Here is an 18,366-nt window from a genome sequence, read left to right as displayed (position 1 = left end):
AACTAAAATGAATTATAAACACCATTGGAAGCATAAGTGTTTTGATGATTATTTGCATTTTGCCCAATTTATATATCAATACAACAAAATCAAAATGTGCTACAACTTTACAAGTATTTGATGCAGTTGCACTTCAGAACATCACAAAAGGTTACTTAAAGTAATTTCTATACAATATTGTTTGTTTTCATTTACCAAACCTATGCAGACTTGAGTCTTTTGAAATTTAATATGAAACTCAATTACAGAAAATACGTAAATATCCAGAGATTTAATATTTACTTTTTAAAGAAACAAGTAAAAGAAGCAAAATAGCAATGATAAAAATAAGCTAACTTCTCTCTCGTGAACCACTGTGGAGATGAACTATGATATACTTTTTTGTATAGACTAAAGAGTTTAATCGATCAAACAAGTTTGACGCTGGTAAGAAAACGACGCATATCTGCATTCATAGATGTGTAGCCGACATATAGCTCTTTCATCGATAGTTATAAATACATCCTCGTAGGAGCCGATAACTGGAAAGCTATGTTGACTCGCTGTTACGAATTGTAGGTTTTTATCGTGATTTTCATCAAAAAATTGCTTGCCGAATCCCAAATACACACATACATTTACCTCACTCTTTCCTCAGGAGGGAGTGGGAAATTGTGAAATTTTCGGAAAAGCGGTCAATTTCGGTAAATCTCAGCGGCAACGGACGAAATCCGCCATTTTTTTGGCGTCACCAGATATCTAAGGCCGCGCTTGAGATAGCCGCTCCAGTTATTATAGAACTCAATGTATGTTACTCGTATGTACTTGTATGTTACTCGTATGTACTCGTATGTCACTCGTATGTACTCGTATGTTACTCGTATGTACTCGTATGTACTCGTATGTACTCGTATGTACTCGTGTGGTGTTTTAGTCACGATCCTGCCAGCTCTGTTTTGAGATGCGAGTAGTTTTCTTGATTGCGAATGTTGTGTCTTATAGTTTGGTGGATTTTTTCAAATGTTGCCAGAATTTCCGTTGAGTTGAATCGAAGTGGTTTAATGCTGAACCCAAGTCCAACTTCATTTCCTTATTCTTGTTATAATTTATGTATCATATAAACTTTGTATAAACTTTTATATAAACTTTGTATTACATAGGTATTATTCACTTATACTGAAGATGGCATCATGAGACGCCGAAACATGTCTATTCTAAAAACACTCGTCGTCTATATTAAGTGCACATTAGCAATAGCGCTTCTACGAAATTATGAAAACAGGCTTTATAAGAACTAACTTGTCCTGCTACCGAATTTTGGAAAATTTTTTACAGATTTAAATTATTGACATGAATACTGATCTAAACTACAATTTCTTAAGCGAGGGAAAATTTATGAATGAATTGTGATTGTCTTGGCAAAGACAATCTGTCAATTATGAGAGTAAAATTTCTGCAATTGCTAATAGAAAGCAAATCATCCTTGTGTAGGAATATCGATTATTGGGGAATGGGCCATATTGATAATTACATAATATTGGTGTTCAATTCATTTGAAATGCATTATTTAAATAAACGAATCAGAACATACGACCTTCGAAAGATACGACCTTTAAAATCATACAAACGTATTGCACATAAATCAAATAATATATTTACCATTTACTGTGCTATTTACATAAATCGATTGAATAAAAAACTTAAACAGATTTCTGTGCCGCCTATGGTGAACCATGCATGCATTAACCAATCTTATTTACATATTAATTTATGATGCGAATAACATTGATGTTTATGCTCAGTAAGTAAAACTACTTATATTTATGTCGATTAGACTTAAATAAGGCTTTTATTCTAAAAAATGTGTGCCTATAAAATACAGCATGTTTTATCACCACAAAATACAGCGCAAATTATATGGACACAATCTGGCTCGATCTTGCCTCGATTTGTGAAAGGCTTTTTAAATCTCGAAAAAAATATGTAATTGTAAGATAGCAATCGAACTACCTTATACGTCCGGTTACCCCTCTTATCAGTCGAGACCATTCTAAACTGTCCACTGATCTGGCCATTGACCAATAAAATAAGCGTTTTTGGCGTTCACAAACTACTTTATCATTCGAACCAGTCAAGCCACCCCGATTATCAGTCGGTTATTCCAGGTCAATTAAATTTCAACTGATCTGGTTATCAACGAGATATTCATTGGATTAGTCATTAGTTTTCAATAATAAATAAAGCTGAATTTTTATCACGAAGTAAATGTGATAATAAAGTAAGAATAATTAATGATTTTTAATTAATATGAATAGGTAATTTTTGAATTTCAAACATCAGTTGCGCGACGGATTTGACATACTCTAGATCTGCCCCTGCAATGTATGACACTATGACAGTATAAATATTAAACAGTAAATTACTATAATGCCTAATGTGCCTATAATCACAGAATACATATCTTATCAGATCCGTTTTACACGCATCAATGGAACACACACAATTCAAAAACCTCTTCCAATCAGAAAGCCTCCCAGATGATGCCCAGTTGGCAAAATTTGTCTAGGTTGGGGAAAATAGATATCTACCAAACAAATGGCTGGATTGCCCACTAAGGTTGGACAAAATGGCGTCTCTGCCTAACAACCACAAAGCTATGAATAAATCAGTCTTATCTGGACTGCTAATCGCAACATGCTAATCGATTAACTATGTTAATTAATTAGTATTTTGCTGTTCTAGTATCCTGATCGTATAAAATCAAACTCAGATTGGTTTAGGAATTTTACAACAGGCAAATGCCTTAGTTTCCTACCCCTATATCCGCCACTCATGCTCATGTAATTTGCAAAATTGATTCTTGACTGCGGTCATGTATCGTAAAATATCGCCCAATTCTGCAGCCAATCAGAATGCCGGGAAGCATTCACCTTGCTGATGATTTGTAAAAAATTTCTTAGAAAGAAGTGTGTAAGTACTTTGCATTTGTGAAAGTACAATCAGTTTCATCATGAGGATTAAGGTAAAATTGAACATAGGAAGTTGAACGGTAACTCCTTTTTCCAGTTTTTTTATTTCCACGATTGAAGCTTTTAACTTGCGACAGCGAATCTCATTAAGGCCTACGTATGAATGAGCGACTCTCAATTGCTATCTCAATCAAGCTTTTTTGTTCGAAAATATTTTAAACAAACAAAAAATTTTTATTTCGATGGTCACAAATTTTATCTTATTCATTCTGATTACAATTTTCCCTTTCTTTCTTTCTGCAACCCAAAGAAACAATGAATTTTAGTAAGCCCCAACCTAGCGAGAGGTCTCTACGGACCGAGTTGCTCTTTTACAGATTGAGCACGGCAGCCCTAGGACGTGTATCAAAAGACAGAGATCCAATAGTTATCCGTTAAAACCGAGCAAGAAAAGTTAATAAGAAGTTTACTATATGGCATTATTTGACCTAAAACAAAGCTTTCTTTCTTTTCTCATTCTCTTTGTCTGTTTTGGCTTTACTCCTCTTCTTTTGTCAATAAAAAATAAAGCGTCTAAAAATCTGTCGTCTGGAAAATAGAATTCTTTTCCCCCTTGTTTCCCTTACGACTCGTATATCTACATGATTTTTGTTTCGTTTATTTTTTGCGTTTTATGGAACTTGCTTTATGTTTTATAAAATTTGTATATCTTTACATTTTGTCGAAAAAGCTACGTGGTATTAACCGCTTGTTTAGTACTTCAGAAATAAAAGATGTTTGCTTTGTTTGCACAGACTTATGCAATATGAGGTGACCTTTAGAACCGAGGGTCGAGGGTTGCGCCTGCACGAAAGTTCTCACAAACGTCTCCTAGGTGTGCGTAAGCCAGTGCATACACGAAAAACTTCTTTTATTTCTTTTATAAAATAACAATAATGCGACAAGACAAGTTTAAAACAAACGTTTTAATTTTTCATCTAATATGTATTCATGATCGATTTGCAAATTCTCTTTGACTGATTGATTGTTTTGATTGATTTGACTAGTTGAGCTCAAATCTGTTTTACACTGACTGGTGCAAACATGGCTGGAGACCAATCACCGCTTGCGTTTCATTGTTTTTTTATTTTATTAAGGAAAACAATATGTTTGAGCCAATTAAAGCACCTGAAATGACGCTTGCCATACAATAACAACCGTTGTATCAGTTCTATATGTACACGAATATCCCGCTTCTATAGAGCATGTTTTGATACGTGCATCTTTTTTTTAATGAAAAATTTTTGGAAAGTAATTTTTAATATGTGTTATTTTTTTATGATTAAGTTTCAGATAAAATTGTTTGAAATAGCATAAAAAGTGACGGATGAATGCCATTAGAAATTGGGAACAGTATTGTATACAAATCAGTCGCATAACCTTTAAATGCTAAGAGTGTTTTGATCTTGCATGAAATTGTATTTATACGTGATGATGAAATGCATACTTACGACTCCAATTTTATATGAAACTCAACTGTACAACGTAGCAGCTTAACATTGTACTCAGTAAACGTTTAGGTTTTTTTTATTTGCCTTTTTATTTTTATGTGTTTGAAAGTACAGGTCGAAAGGACAATTATTAAACGAGTATTGCTTAGATGCCCGAGAACATTGTACTTTTGTTGAAATTACATCATAAACCAAAATTACGTTGGTTCAACATTAGCAAGTTATTCCTCAATGATAAGGTATATATTTTTTAGGAACACGGCATAGTGTTTTTATTAAGGATTTTTGGTTAAAATTGTTATAAATGTCTCCTAGAAACCAAAGAGGGAAGGAGCATTTTATGAATTGTCATATATTACTTTGTTGACTAGTATATAATTTATTCTACTCTCATTGCACTAATTCAAATTTCTTATTCTCTGCAATCAAGAGGTAGAAAATGGCGTCACAATATCTTTTAAGTCATAAAAGATTTTGGGAACATGATGAACCTATAAAACCTCCCGGAAACAACTCAATTCCAATACAGTACAATGACTGCATAAAATCGTTTCTGAAATGTATTCAAGATGAGGGTTTGCAGAAAGCTTACAATCGTTACGGATGCAAGCCTCAGGAATCTAGTCTTTCAACCTCGGTTGTCAGTGCTGTACATGAAGATGAAACTATGGTTGACGTCATCGTTGTTGGTGCAGGAATGGCAGGTCTATCTGCAGCGTACGAGTTGAAAAAAGCTGGTCTTTCTGTGAAAATTCTTGAGCAAACAGAGTGTTATGGTGGGAGAGTCTATACGTATGGTAAAGAAAGTGGTCTTGCGTCTGGTTTGTATGCAGAAGGTGTGAGTTGATTAGCCAAGGTTGTTTGCATTCTTAAATTGAACATCGTTTTATTTAAATGATTTATTGAAATTCGTTGAATGAACTCTTGAGAAGCCCACTTTTTGACGTTTATATAAAATTGCTAAATATGCTATTTAAGTACAAAGTGTCAACACCAAACATGGTTTTGAAAATTTTGCTCAATATTATTAGGATTGCATTTATGGCAGATGGGTTTCGTAAAAGAAAGTTCGGAGTGAACTGAGGCACGTGAAAGTTACAATAAAATAGAAAAAATTTTCTGCCAAAATAAAACAAAACGACAACGGCGTCTAAATGTCGAAGAGAACTGCTTTGAGGACGCTGTCGTGTTCTCAACTAATTTTGGTTTAGCATTTTTAGGATGGGGGCTGAGCAATAGGTTGAAGTTAAAAATGGCTTTCTATAATTTCATATATAAACACAACTTCCTTTTTGTCTTAAGTAATTTAGCAATCAAAACTTTTCACATGTGATTTAACATCAAATGTACAAAATTTTTCGACAATTGCATTTTCCTGTGAATTTATAGCTACCCGTAACAAGAAGGTATTTTCCTATAGTTGTTTGTTTTCGCATGTCTGTAAATATGGGAAAAACTCAAACGTTTTTGTTCCAAAGTAAAAATTAGTATGCGCTCTTAAAGCAAAAAAAAAAAATTATAAAATATTAGCTTTAGAAATTTATTTTCATCTAAAACAAATTAAACAATTATTCTATTATTGCTAGTACGCTTCTTTAGACGTAAAAAATTAAAAAAACAACTCCCGAGACAGATAATGCCCGTTACAGGAATTGGTAACCTGCTTAGTGTTTCACGTTTATAGTTATAACAAAGTATTTGAGATGCTTTTAGTCCTCATCATTTTTTATAATTGTTTGAGCTCTATATTTGTTTTTAAAAAGTATAAATCATAAGTATAATGCAAAAGTGTGATGAGTACGATGTCATAAAACATATATACAACCGTTTATTTTTGCATTGTCTATGAAAAAAAGGAAAACAAAGAGGGCATCTCATCTGATCTTAAATTGAGTATTCAAGCTTTAATAAAATCAATTAAGTTGATATATGCTTACTTTTGAAATCAAGAGTTTAATTTAATTAAAGTGTCATGTAACCTTACTATTATACATGCCCTTTAATAATTTGTACGAGAGATGAATTGTTTTTTCTTTGTTTTTTTAGCAGGGGCTATGCGAATTCCTTGTGATGCAGATGGTCAATCTGAGGGGCAACATTATTTGATAAATGGTTACATCAAGAACTTCAATCTACCAATAAGAAGTTTTCCAAACTACTATGAAAATGCCGTTTCTTGTATCTATGGGTTTCGCGACAAAACTAAAAGTAAATTTTTTAAAAGTAGACACTACAAAAAATTTATAATAAAGTTCTATATGTTTTGCGAAGTAAGAGTATATACGTGAAGCGGCTAGGAACAGAAAAAATTATCTTAAGATACGCCTCATCAAATTAGACAATTTCTTATTCGTTTTTTAGCGTTGGCATCTTCGCAAAATACATTCAAGCCATTAACATTTTTTGTAAAATTTGTAACCTGTTTGCACTACTTGATACGCAATTAACAGTTATGATGATAACCTTAACTTCTAAATACTGTTAATAGAGCTGTTTATTTAACTTAATTATCATTTATATTGATAGACTTTTTTTTAGTTTGGTGTTAGACACATTTCATCAAAATTTGGCCAAATTGGAAAGAAGGTATAAAGGAAGAGTTAAAAGGAGATATAACTGATATTTGTAAGTTTAATGAGACTTTTTCCCCCAGTTTTTGTAAGCAAGCCATTAAAATTAAGAGACTATTTACATGGCATGTTGATAAATGTTTGATTTGATTGTGTTAGACCATGATCACGATTAAAACTAAAGTTGTTTGTTTTCCTTTTGAAGATAAATATTACCAAGAAACAACAAATGTCGTCACTGGCCAGCTTTGCACCTGGCTATCGAATTCCAAGAGCGTCGGTGATCAAGTCAATGCTTGGGATCGATGGATTAAAATTTGGAGTCGGTTCACGGTGGAAAGTTTTCTTGAAAGTAACATCAATGCTATTAAAGCCAAAGTGTCTGTTGAAGACCAGAAAGACTTAGATTTAGTCAAACTTGAAAAACTTTTGCCATGGTCTAACGATGCCGTTCGTCGTTTTTCTGTATTTTGCTATGTGCCCGAAATTGAACAGTCCCTGGACCACTTTCTTTCTTTTAAACTGGGAAAGTGGTCATCTGGTAAGATGCATTGCTTGAAAGGTGGTATGCATAATTTGCCTAAAGCGTTTTTCAAAAATGAAATATTGAGTAAAGATGACATAGAATACAAGAAGCCAATACATGAAATAGATTACGGGTATCAAAAAAATATCCACTGAAAGATGTCGTAGAGGTGTCATGCTATTCTATCAATGATGCACCATGTGTGTATAAGGCAAAGGTGAGCTTAAGAAATTAAAATTATTTTGTTATTTGCAGTTTACTTGACACCAAATTTGAAAATCATAAGGTTTTTCCGTAATATTTGTTTCTTTTTTAAGGAATGCTTTTCTCCTGAAGCCTTATATGTACTTTTCGACGATTATTTTTTGGCTTGCTAATGTGTTGCAAAAATTGCTAGCAAGAACTAAATTGTACTAAGTGCATTTTTTGATGTTTATTCCACTTTAGAAGGACTTTTCTGTGTAAACACCATTTTCACAAACAAGCATAATATTATGACGTGCATGTTTTTAAGCATGTTTGTACGTGTCTTCTAGGGACATCACTGAATCGAATTAATCAATCCTACAATGTTCTTGAACTAATGACGAGCAATTGTAAATGTTTCAGGAAAACTTTGAATTATGAATAGAAAATACTATCCTCTTACATAAACTAGAGTGTGTGCTCTTGTTCAAAAAATGAATAATCGCAACTGTACATGTATTTTGTTGTTGCATAGGCAGTAATTATCACCACGCCGATAAACATTTTGCGTCAAATAAAATTCAAATCAAAGCTTGATGATATTGAATCCCAGTTGGCAATAAAAAAAAGCGTCCAGGCAATGGGAAATGTTTTTAATCTGCACTCAACAAAAATCTTTCTTCAAACCAAAGAAAGATTCTGGGAAAAAGAAGGAATCAAAGGTGGTTTTTCAAAGACAAACCTTCCCATAGGCCAGATTCATTACGTCACCCCGTAAGACTGCAAAACGAAAGAGGGGCTTTTAATGAGTTACACGTGGATGAAGGAGGCTCTGCTTTTTACGTCGATGAAAGATGAAGTGATAAAACGGAAAGTAGTTAAACAACTCGAAGAAATTCATCCAACCTTCAAAGAAGATATGGTGACAACCTTTGTTGTTCATGCTTGGAATAATCTGCCATCTTATCAAGGAGCGTATGGAGAAGTGAAAACATCTCATTACGAAAGTACAAGGTGCGAAAATTTCCAGGTGAACTTTAATTTTTTAGAAACGTACTTGTAGACAAGCCAGACCCCAACAACTTATTTCTTTTTCAATTAAAAAAGAACTACTTTAGAAATAGTAGTCTCTACTTTTGAGAAAAGAACTGCTATACTTTTTAGTGTAAAATAAAAGAACAACGAGACTAGATAATATTTGTTCTTACTGCTAACCTCAGCTATATATTGAAGCACAATAATGCGACACGATTTTGCCATAATTTTTCTGGTGTTTTTTTTGAAATGGTTCAAATTCCCGGTTTTATCACATCTGAATAATTTAATAATACGTGAATAGTATGGGGATAATTCATTTTTGTTTTCAAGTTGCTATTTTCCTGTTTCTTACAAATTTTTCAAGGGCCATTCTTTTTCGAACGCTTTAGGAAAACGAAAAACATTTACTTTCAGTTTTTTCCATTTTACCCTTGAAAAATGAAAATAGAAATTTTTTTGTTATAAACCTCTGCAAAACTAATATTAAATTCAAGTATAAGCCAAAGATTAAACATCTGATTAACGCTTAGCTGCATATTCTCCATAAAAAAGCAAGCTTTCGCAAAATAGCAGGACCGCAGCTTTAATGGTTCACCGTGCAAGGTCCACCGTGCAATCATATTTTAAAAGTTCTTATAATTTTTGTTCTTTTATTTGAAAATGTTTCAGTTTTTTCAACGATTAATTTTCTTAGTTAAATTTGATAATTTGGAATCATGGAAGAAACCTGTAATATATGGAGGATAACTTTATATAGATACACATCATTGAAAGAGGATGAAATTGTATTAAAGTTAGTTAAATATCCAAGTAAATGAAGTAAATTAAAAATATAAATATGTTTTACTTTTTCAAAAATTTCGACAAGCTTTTTCTACTACGTTCAATTTCATCAGCTTTCTTCAACTTGGCGTCTTTCTTTTTCCTCAGTCTTGCTTGATTTTGTCTCACTGTTGGAAGTTTCATTTTCAAGTATCTGTTCTACCTCAATCCACGAATTATAATATATGTCAAAGATATTGGAGCATTGTTTATGGACAAAATATGCAGATACAAAGTTATAGAGAAAATAAAAACATATCCAACATTGTCACGAATATTACGAGTGGCGTAACAATGTGTTGATGAATTTCATATGCATTTGTCAAAACAAGCTTAAGAGACAAAGAGCATGCCAAAAATACATTAAGGAAAATTTGCTTAGCGCACATACAATCACCAATTTCAGAGCTCGCTCCTTCACAAGTTAATTGAGAACAACCAACTGTATGTACTAATATCGATTATGGATTAATTATCTCGCTCAGTCACAATTTTTTTAGATAAATCATCTGCGCATGCGAAGTCTGTTTAAGCATGAGCAGTTGAATTTATTAGCTGCCCAACTTCATGGTCATGGCAACGGCCAATTGCATCTACACTTGAACTGATTTTTAAGTAAATAGCATACTTAGTAACAATTTAATAGAGACATCATCTGGTCATGCGCTCGAGCATGCTCAGTCCACTCGAATACTTGTTGATAGTCATAGCAACGACTAACTATATATACTTGCACTACATTTGTGTCAATTAGTTCACTTAATCGCAAATTATCAAAGAAATCATCTGGGTATGCGCAGTAGTGACCTTTAATACTACCACAACTTTTGTAAGGCTTTGAATTTAGGTATATATATATATAAATCTACAACTTCCCATAGTAGATGTCAACTAGCAGTGGAAGCTGGGTGCGATATAGTATGCAGTGGCTTAGAGGCCCTGAATTCGGTTGCAACTGCACTCTCCCTGCGTACCCCGAGCAAAGTCTATCGCAGGTGATCTCGGGGTCTGATGGGCGGAAGCTCGCTGCGTATTGGCATCCCCAAGTAGGATAGCTTGGAGGGGTCGAGATCTCCAACCGAAACTTTAACATGCGGCGTTCTACTGCCTTACGCTTAAGAAGGTATCGGGAAGCATGGACCGAAAACGGGGTTTTTGCTTTTGAATTATATCTTTTTGTTTATCTCATAAGAGAAACTAGAACATCCAAGGATACTGCAAAGGTTAAAAAACTTCTGTCTCTTTGACTATATGTTTTTTAGATATCTTTTACAATGTAACTTTCTTATAACTCTCTTGTGAAAAAAAGAGAACCTTCCTATGACTTTCTCATCATGAACAAAAGCATCCATGGGCTTTTTGAAAAAAGGGACTATGTACCTTTTTATTATACTTTTTAATGTTATAAAATTTTGATTCATTTTGGATAGTATTTGGATTCATTTGGATTCATTATCGAAGTAGCTGCTGTGCTGAGCATTGGTTACCATTCTCTGGATATAGACATCAATACAAAGTATATGACATTCAAAGACAGTAACTATAACTTCTTCGTCAATTTTAATGCTTGTGTTTCTTCATGATCTTCATTTTTTCAAGTGGAAGCTTTGAGTGGAAGTTTTCAAGCATGGCTATTATTATATTGACAAATGCGTATTCCAAGAAGGACAATTTTCTTTACGACACTGCCATTCAATGAAAAGGAACGTAGAATGTTAAAAAGAGCCTTTCAATTCATCAAAAGTCCAAACTCTTTTTTCTTGCCTTTAGTCGACTTTTTAAATGAAACACCTAAAAAATATAACAATAGAAAACAAGAAGTGTCGAAACGCGTTTACTTGAATCATAACTTATTCGCAAAAATTTGAGAAAAATAACAAATGGTAACTCTTTATAGATATATATGAAAATTGTTCACACTTTTTTCATGTTTAGTTACACATATATGCAGTTAGCACATACAATAATGGTAAGTTTCTACTAGTAAATGATCGTGAACTAAACCTTCTACAAATAAAATTTCTTTTGCTGAAAATTTCCGAGATGTTCTAGTAATAGCAGAAGTTACATGAAGTATTGAACGCAAAAAAATGGCGGTGTTGTTCATTGAGTTCTATAATAACTGGAGGGGAAACGTCAACAAAATTAGTATAAATTATTAGCGCGCGGCCGCGTGGTCAAAAACATGGCGGATTTTGGTGGTCAAAGTCAGTGGAGAGACGCAGGCTCATGAAATAAAATTTTTGTCGCCCACCCTGATTTGACCACCACGATTGCGAGAATAGAAAATATCAAAACTATTTATTTTCCTAACATAAACACTTTTTGAAAACTTTATTTATTAAACTGCCAACTTTTGAGGTTTGCGGATGCTGAAATAGCGACAGAAAATGGAGCATTTCTTGACTCCGGTAAGTAGCACAGTATTAGTTATACTATTTTGTTTTTAACACGATACTTGAAGAGTGTTTCCACTACTAAGTTTTAATTTAAAGTTATTCTGGTCCAGTCTTGTTTGTTCTTCACGTAATCGCTCGCCAGACGAGGCGAATCGGTCAATTTTTATCGAGTTTTGCATCCATCTTGTATCATGATCAAGGCATCAAGCTAAACTCTCCTGATTTGAATTGAGTTTACCTCCCAAAAATGGGGCATAAATTGTTCATGTTTTTTTTTTGAAAAGATGAAGGGAAAGTTTACAACAGAGTTGTCTTAAAATTGAATGCAGTGCCATGCAAAGTTAATGAGAACTATGGTATATGTTGTATAATAAAAATAACTATTAAACTGTTTGCCTGCTCAATTTGACTGACTGTGTAGTGTAGACAATTATAATGGGATTGGAAAGTTGGATTTATGCAAACAGTTTTAAAGTACTACTTAGCGTTTCTGTAAATGAAGTATTTATTGTTATAGTAAACAGGTTACTACTTCAAAACCAAGATAAAAGTAGTGTGTTGAACAATGTGCTAAGATTTGTTTCTACCTTGAAATTTTTGTTTAACAATAGCTTATGAGTATTCATTAATATGCATGAAAATTAAACATATTATTATCTCATCTCATTAAATCCATACTTGGTATGATTCCAGGTGATCCACAAATTCACATCGGATGCATTGGTTACAATGAAGTTGAATGTAGAAGAAGCAAAAATAGATGGCAAAGAAATTCTTTGTGTCTTATGAAGACTTGTAGAAATCAATAAAAAGAATTCTTTAAACAAATTTTAAACAAATTTAAATTTCCTAATCGAGAAACTTGATTTGTAAGTCTTTCATTAATATTTTTTTACCAAGAGATAAAAGGAACTAATTCAAAGGCTTGATGTAAAATACAAAGATTTAACAAGTTGTTTATCATTTAATTCCCAAATGTTAGTTTGTACATATAAATAATTAGTATTGGTAGCTGTAAGTTGTTTAAGCAAAACAGAAGAGTAGTAGTGCTCGAAGGGGTTAGCATTTTTGAAAAATTATATCTTGTTCATGACATACATTACACAATTCCAAAAAACTGTAAGTAATGCACAATAATATCTATAGAACTTGATAAATTTCTTCACCTACACTGTCAAATAACTATTTTGCCTTCATGCAGCAGTAGACAGTGTTTTTGTCAGAGAAACCAATGCACTTTAGTTTCCAAGTTTGTAATTTCAATGGAAAATTAATGTAGTTCTGTTCAGTAATAGATCCAAGATTCTGCCAAGCTGTTTACAAAATACAAATTACCAAGCAACAGTGTCATGGTGTTTTGAATTTTTTTCTTTTTTGTAGCTCTTCTAGTTCAACATACTTTCTTTATGAGTTTTCAGTAGATTTATCAGGTAATGACAATACACTTATGATACTTATCCTTGGTAAACTTTCAGTTGACTCATGTCGTAGGAATGAAGCAAACATTTTCTCGCTTCCTTAGGAGCATTTTTACACAGATTTATCCATTTGAAGCAAGAAAAATAGGTGCACCAAACTGTTTACAAACAGTCAAACACACAAAAGCATGAAATAATGTATAAGTTTGACGAGATTGACAGGTCTAGTAAAGAATCCCGTTTGATTTTCTCTTTTAAAAGGCTAAAATGTCATAAAATAACTTAAATGTTACATCCAAAATATGCGTTTCTATACCGTCGATCTTCTTTATTTTGATGTGTGTCTGTACTGTGTTTTTCACGCAATGCTGAAGCATTATTTTGACATGACATGCTGTCGGTATCGTAATTGTTTTTTTTCTCACTTGTTTTCGTTCATACAAACAGTATTAGAAATCAGGAAGGAGTGAATATTGAAAAAAATTTTTAAAGTGGAAGTTTTGACCACCAAAAGCTGCCATTACCGCCATGTTTTTGACCACGGGGTCCAGGCCCCTTTGCCCTCCAGGTTTTATAGAGCTCGATGGTGTTGTTTCATTGACATTGACACTAAATTTTGGTCGGTTTGGTGGCGATATTTTCAACAACTGTAGGTTTGTGAAATAAATATTATTCAAACTTGCATGAATTGGGAATAAATTCAAAGTTTTCATCAATTATACTTCATTAAGGCCGTTAGTATAAATAATATGTCTCTACGAAATCAAGCATGTTTTTCACATTATACAGCTTAAATTAAATAGAGAATTAAATAGAGGAATTCAACTTTGATGTATTAAAAAATTTTTATTTCTTCAAATAATTTGTTTCAGCTAATTAAATGGCATTTTCCATTTGTCAAAAATATTCTTGCAATATTAAATAATCGTAGCAGAAGAAACAAGAGACGAGAAATGTATCATTTGTTTTGCATGTATTTCTTGCTTTTAAAATGACTTCTGTATTGATGTTTGATGATGATTTGCCTCATTTCAATTTGTTTAATTATGTACTTCTGTTTCTTTATCATTTCCCTCAATACTAAATCTTAGTTTTAATGTCCAATCAAATATTCATTATCAAACATGCATTCAAGTTTTAGTTTACTATCATTCTCATGTGAAAATGCAAAACACTTTGCTAATATTTTATAATTCTTATAGGTCTATCATAGTTAAAAAACATTTTTTTTGTTATCTGTATTTAGAATAAAAATACTTAAGAATGGTTCCTTTAACTATTTTTGATGCAACTACTATTTTCTCTGGCATATCCATGGAAATATATAATACATTTCCAGACATTCATAAATATCAATTAGTAGAAGTTTATCATTGGTTGTGATCAATCATTTTGTTTTTGTTTTCATCAAAAGGACAACTATGAAATGATAAAATAATTTGCGAAACGGTAAAAATTTTTTTTAAGATTTTCAGACTAGTCAAATTACCAGATGGCAGCTATGTTTAGATGATGCATGGCTGCGCTAATCTAAATTAAAGAAAATGTTTAAAAAAACATACAAAAATGTTTCATAATGCTTTAAGTATTTTATAAGATAAAGATTGTGTTAGATTATCTGTTGGATTACATATAAGCATGACTATGATAAATGAAATCTATGGTCTTAATAAGGAATTTAAATCCATAAGAGCTGTTTTTTTCGCATCAAGTGTATTTTAGGTTTTCTTTATATTTTCTTTGCTTACCATTGAAGAGGCAATTTGGCTATCAATGAAATTTGTCTTTTGAATTATTGCGAGTTTTTTTCAATCCTTCTCAAACAGCAGCTTAGACAAAATATAACTGAAGCGGAGATTATCTTGTCCTAAAGTGCTAGTAATATTAGCTTTTTGAGTTTTGACATCAACACAAGACGAGTACTTTTCTGTGGACGGGGACACAAATTTTCATGATTTTTCATTATATTTGGGATAAAGAGTTATAATTGCAGATATTTAGTGTCAGAAAAAATATGCAACAAAAATATTGTTTCGACAATTCCAAGAAATACCATTTACATTGAAAATAACTGACCAAATTAATTTAATTCCTTATAACAACACCCCGGACAAAAATATGTTTATTTTGACGTTATTCAAATTGGTCAACTACTTCAAGTGTCTCTATAAACTAAAAGAAAAATGTGCACTGCAGATGTTAGTTTCCGTTCATAGACAAGATACTATAAAGCCAAAGGAGTATTGTCTATAAGCAACTTTTGTTCAATTTTTATAGTTCATTATAATATGGTTTACCCCCTTTTTACTTAACCCAACATGAAACTTTCTAAAGTACATCAAATTCAAGCAAGGCTAGTTTCTTACATAATTATCTTTATACATCAAATTTCACATGATTTTCCTCTCTTAAAAATGCAGAAAATAAGGACAAAAAAGACACAATATTGTTGCAACCCCCCCCCCTCCCTAAACATTTTCGAAGCAAAATTTGCGACTTACATTTCTATAACTTACAATCCTCATACAGGAATGTGTTTTTTTTGTTTTCACCGAATGTATGAAAGCAAAGTACCTGCACTTACTTTTTGATTTTTTTTTGTCATAAATTGCGTCGTACTACCTATATTTGTGTCTTATTAACATAATGTCAAGTTTAAGTTCTTTAGGCACGCATCTTGTGCACTATGTATAAATGCACATCATTAGATTATACTTTGAACAATTTTTTAAGAATAATAATGATTTTTGTACAATTCGTTTTCAAAAATATTACATTGCCATTGAATGCAAAAAATTGTTTTAAATTTATTTAAACAGTTTCTACGAAAAAAACGCTTTCTGCAAAAAAAATCTACAAGGAAATATCTCTTTTGTGACGTTGCTTTGATTCATATAGTTGAAAGGAAAACAATGAATTGTGTGACAGGGAAAATTTATTACTAATTGCAAAAAATAAACACAAATTATTCAACAGCTTAATTGGGGAGTGAGGACAACATTCATGTACATTATAGTCCCTGAATGTATGTATTTTATTTAAGAATAAAAGATGTTTACAATGTCTTCACGTTCAAACCGTCTGTAATGTGAAACAGATGAACTTAAAACAAAATGTTTACTTTTTGCTTTAACATGATTTCATGATTGATGTGTAAATTATTTTCGAGTGACTTAATTTATTGATCTAGGATCGGTTTGCACAAGCTAATGCAATCTCAGCGATAGATCAATCACTGTGTGCATCTTCTTGTTTCTATTTTGTAAAGGAACTTGATGGGGAAGAGCATAAGTATTGAACCCCCCCTCCTCAATTACCAACCAGGCCACACCACTGTTAGTTACGTACACCACTTATGGGTAGTAAAATGTTCTTTTTTTTCAAATTCACCATTCCTCTGATATTATCATGTAGACCAATTGTTTCAAAGGTTTCCAAGGATTTTTTGGTACCACTAAGAACATAGGACAAAAAACTACTTCGACATTTGCCGGCTTTCAAGGCTTTTCAAATCAGGCTAAAAAATCAGGTACAAAATATAACTGTTTACAAAGACCATTCAAGGACTTTGAATCATTCATTTTTTTTTTACTTATAAAAAAAACGTGAACATTATTCTTACACAAGATGTTTCCATGAACGTTAACCATTCAAAATCTGATGGAAAAAACGTCAATGTAAACGATGTTTACATGACTCATATGAAACGTCTTAATGAGGATGTTTGCGAATGGATCAAGAAGCACATCTCTCAAAATCCTTATGTGGATCTATTGCCAGTTTTTAAAGACTATGAGAAACATTTATCAACTCTTGAGAAGAAATATCGTTCATATTCTGTGGATGACTGCGATAATAAAACTATGGCTACTGCTTTTACATTTCCAAAGTCAATTTCTACTGCAGTGTCTGTAAATTCTTCTGTCTTCACTTCAACATATGGATGTAAGTTATTCTCCATATCTGTCTGTGGTGCACTGTTATGTTTATTTGACTTAGCTAAGACTATTGATATGTACGTTGTACATGGATTACATGGGAAATACTAAATTGTGAGGCCAACTGTTATGATGCAGCGCCATATTGAAAATTCCACTTAAATGAGTATTTTTAATGAAGTGATTTTGGCATCGATAGCCTTAGATTTTGAAGTGTCATTACAGAAGGAAGCTTGGTCCTTAACGTGAACAGTTGATCTCAATGGACAAAATTAAAATCAAAGCAGCGAGTGTAGAAAACATTTCCTTAGTTGCTTTCCATCAGTGTTTGTTGTTTTCAATCTGCGCACAACATCATAACACGAACCAAATCAATTAAAATACATTTTCTCAACTTCGTGATTATTCAAAATGGCGACCTACTGTCGTTTCCGGCTTCAAATTTAATCTGAGATGTGCGATCCATCTACGTAATATAGCTACAGTGTACATATCAACTGTTAAGACAGGTTGTTAGATACATCTCGTTAGCTTCTTATCATTATCGACTCGCAAATGCGCTAAACAAAAGAGATGTATAACATTACTCCTGATTATATTCTCTACTTGCGTTTTCTCTGCTTTCATTAGACATATTAAATATACTGGATATTTATTACTGTCCTTTCAGCGAGCAATCTAAGTCCGGCAACATCAATACCATCAGTCAATAATACGACAGAACCTGAGGACGAACCGAAAACACAAAGTCAAATCAAGAGGTACGTATTGAACGATGTTTTGTGTGGGTTATTTGGCAAATTGCTTGTGAAAAATGTTATATACCACTAGGTCCACCAGGAAAGTAACATGTAATTATATGTTCTTTTCATTTTGAGATTCATATTCATGTGTCTTGTTGCCATTGTAACAGAGTTGCCAAACCATTGAAATAAAATACAATGAACGCTACCTGAAGCAAATAATTGAAGCCAAATCTTACATTAGACACGCGCGATTTTACCCCAGACTCGCGTGTCTGGGGTAAAATC

Source organism: Xenia sp. Carnegie-2017, unplaced genomic scaffold (assembly GCF_021976095.1).
Source record: "Xenia sp. Carnegie-2017 unplaced genomic scaffold, XeniaSp_v1 HiC_scaffold_3, whole genome shotgun sequence".
Lineage (NCBI taxonomy): Eukaryota > Metazoa > Cnidaria > Anthozoa > Malacalcyonacea > Xeniidae > Xenia > Xenia sp. Carnegie-2017.
The sequence above is the reverse complement of the archived record's forward strand: the minus strand, read 5'-3'. Positions refer to the sequence as shown.